Here is a 3,733-nt window from a genome sequence, read left to right as displayed (position 1 = left end):
CCGTGGTAAGGCCACATTAACCGACAAACTAGTGCTGTGCTTATCTGGGGAGCCAAATTCAGTAGGCTGCAGTTATAGAAATGTTGTAAGCAAAACTCACTGGCAGTTCTTTTAGAATTAATTATTCATCATTAATGCATTGGTTCTAGTTATATTGAGTAACTATCACTAAAGATTTAGCATCCTTGCCTAGGTTAAGTTGTCAGGCCAAATCCAAATGGGAACAAAGGATCATAATGTGGATCGCCTACATTCATGGGAGAGCTGGTCGACTGATTTGAACCAAGTCCTAGGAAGTTTTCCAGTGAAACCATATTGACCAAATAGGACATCAGCTACACCTTGGCCTTCTGTTCCTGGAAGCCAAGCTGCGACAAGTGCGTCTATCTTATCTAGGTAAGGCTCAATTGTCACTGGACGCCCAGATATGATAACAACAACGCATCTGACAACCCTGCAGACGTTCCTGATAGTACTTGGACCTGGTTCAATTATAGTTAGGTTTTTGCTGTCTCCTTTTTCCTCAGCATATGGGATCTCACCCACAACAATGATGGCATAAGAGAAATTCTGTGGCTTCACTAGATCCATGCCAGGGTTTATCATGTGGACAACTTGAGTGGAAGGGTCTACTGTCTTTCTGATAGCATTTAAGACCGTGGTTCCTGCAAATGCAGATTTATGAGAAAGTCAGCTATATGTACTCCTATTTTCAGTACAACTCTGTTATATGTAAAGATGTGCTTTGATGAAAGCTATATTGCTATTTTGTTATGGAAAACTAATCCATCTAATATGTCGGGAACTTGTTTAGATTTCATTGAGGGTATTAAAATTTAAAGCTATACCAACTATGGGATCACTGTCTTTGACACCCTGCCATTCAACTGTCCAGCCTCCACATTGATATCCAAGATTATCAGCATGAGTTCCTGTAACAAGTACTTTCTGCACATCCTTTTTAAGGGGAAGCAATGGCTGATTAGTACTTTTACCATTTTTCAGAAGCACTAGTGATCTCCTCACTGCTTCCCTGGACAATTCCCGATGATTCTTTCCAAAAAAAGTATGCTTCAGTTAAAGTTGAATTGCAAGGACAATAAACAGTAGCAGGAAGGTTTACAACTAATATTAGCAGATGGTATACCTGGCTGCCAAGTTGGTTTACCCAAGTCGGCCAAAGGGTTCTCAAAGAGACCCATGGTGAACTTCACCCTTAATATTCTCAACACAGCATCATCTATCCTGCTCATTGGGATATTGTTACTCTTCACTTGTAGGTCTATCAATATAATTCTGTGAGTCTTCCAGCATAACCTGGAATAGTTAAACATCCATTAGACAAGATGAACTTACATCTTCGACTTTAGTAGCTAGTGTTTTCTAAATGTCTTGTCTACAGCTTCGGGAAATTCTAACACTCACTATGTCTATTCCTGCAAGAATACCAGCTTCAATTGAATGGGAATAGTTTGAATGAGGTGGATCTGTAATTCTGTCAATGCCAAGCCAACTTGATATGATGAAGCCCTGCAATTTATGTGTGCACTCAGTATTGTCTTTTTATTCTCTCGGGCAACTTTAATGAAAACATCATATCTATCATTTAATGCGTATTACCTGAATTTGAGCTTGTGTTTTAGGAAACCTGTAAGTAGATACGATGGTTAGCATGCATTTTCCTGCCATTCCAGCTTGAATAAGCCACCATGACTGAGATGACACCTTTTCTGATTGAATCCAGGTATGGAAGCATGTGAATGCTGAGCAATCCATGAAAGTCAAGCTCTGTGTTGTTCTTATCAATGCCATTTAAGGTTCCGCCTTCACCCACAAAACCTTTTGCACAGGCTGCGACCTTTTTTCTTAGGTAAACAAATATATATCCTCACTTGTTAGGCAACCAAAATTTTGTTCTGGGTTGAAATACAGAAAGAAATGGAGATTTTTACTTTCCAGCAAGAAAGGGGACACCCTTTTTGGAAGCGGGAGGAATGTCGCCCTGCAAACCGGGTATGAATTCTGTCATTGCTCGAACCACCTTAGGATCTTCGCTATAGCTTTCGAAACATTGGCCCCATCTTGGATCTCTGCAAACCTGTAGTCAAATAAATAGTGACTTGACCCGATACTTAACACTGTTGAGTTTAGTTTAGGACTTTAGGTATCATTTGCTTACAGCAAGGCTGGGTGCGAAATTGTAGTTGATTCCCGTTCCTCTAACTTCGAGTGCAGTCGCTGCTCCGATCCTCTTGACAAGGGCTGGATCTCTATTCCACCATTGATGTTAGGATCTCATTTTCGTGTCAACATTGTGTTAAACGTTAGACTTGCCTGGTGGCTCCGAGGCCGACATTGTGAGGGAAAATAGTAGCGTTGTAGACATTGTTGTTGCCGTGGGTGGCATCAGCTCCATAGAAGATAGGGATTCCGAGTCGAGTCGAAAGAGCTGCCTTTTGAAAAGTGTTCACCATTTTCACCCATTCCTCTGCAGATGCCTTGGGAGATGGACTACTCCCAGCTCCACTTAAGACACTCCCTGCACCTCCACCAAACTATCAAATCCATAGAGAGTGGTGCCAAAAAACAATTAAGAAAAGAGAGAACTACCAATGAAATATTTCTTGAGGAGAGTTGGAGAGACATGCATCCTCTCAATCTGAGTCATCTGCCCAATCTTTTCTTCAAGGCTCATTCTCTTCATCAAGTCTCTGATTCTTGCATTTAATGGCTGTTTTGGGTCTTTGTATTTCATGTATTCCTTTGCTTCTGTAACTACTATCACCATTAATACCATCACCATCATTTTCATCTTCATACCCCTTGAAACCACCTTCATCATTACCTCTGCAACACAGCCTATATATGTTCAACAAATAATGCAATTATTTAATTTTGTCTAGGAAACATAGTAAAATAAGTAATACCTCTAGTTGCACGCAAGGCGTAGAGATAGCTATTTAAAGATTTTTTATAAATATTTGTAGAGGATTATGAAGATTTCAATGAGAGTAGTATCTGTGCCAGTGTGTGAATAAATATACAAGTAGTGATTCCTGATAAGTATTTTTAGTGGGGTATTTCCACATGTATTCTTGGATATTTTGTTATAAGTGCAAATGATTAAATTATTTTGGTATAATCTTTTTGTAGTTTACATGGTTTGAAACTAGGCAGATAAAATATAAAATATTTTTTTATTTTCTTTGATCGAAATATAGTATTTTTTTGGAGAATGATTTTTTCACCTCATATCTTTATGTTATAATGCCCTTATTTTTTTTTAAAAACAGGTTTTCTATATCAAGTTCTATGATCGATTTTCCATAATTTATCTGTATAAATTTTAAAAGTAAATTGCAATTTACTCATGATTTTTTATAGCAATAAAGACCTAATTTTAATATTTGTTGCGATTTAGATTTATCGATTTTTTTTATATGAGATTGAAGTTGAAATTAGGTGTGAATTTTAGTGTCAAAACTCAAAATTAATTGAAGGTTTATTTAAAGCTCATTATTTGAACTTTGACATTATCTTCTATATTACTGATAAGATATTGAAGTGAATTTGAGACAGCACTTACCTAGTGGTTGGACCCACTTGAAACGATTAGTAGTACAAATAAAATATATCTATTAGAAAGTAGTACTACTCCTACTATATTACAAAAATTAGAGAGCAACTTCAAAGAAGAAATGATAAAAAATGCCAAAACATTTTCTGCAAAATG

General features: G+C 37.4%; 1 pseudogene; it reads right to left on the bottom strand.

Moving 5' to 3' along the window:
* Positions 1-176: 176 nt before the first annotated feature.
* On the bottom strand, positions 177-2,862 carry LOC121791274 (annotated as a pseudogene).
* Between the last annotated feature and the right edge of the window lie 871 nt (positions 2,863-3,733).

This window comes from Salvia splendens, unplaced genomic scaffold (genome assembly GCF_004379255.2).
Source record: "Salvia splendens isolate huo1 unplaced genomic scaffold, SspV2 ctg761, whole genome shotgun sequence".
Taxonomy (NCBI): domain Eukaryota; kingdom Viridiplantae; phylum Streptophyta; class Magnoliopsida; order Lamiales; family Lamiaceae; genus Salvia; species Salvia splendens.
This window is presented reverse-complemented; position numbering and strand designations above follow the sequence as displayed.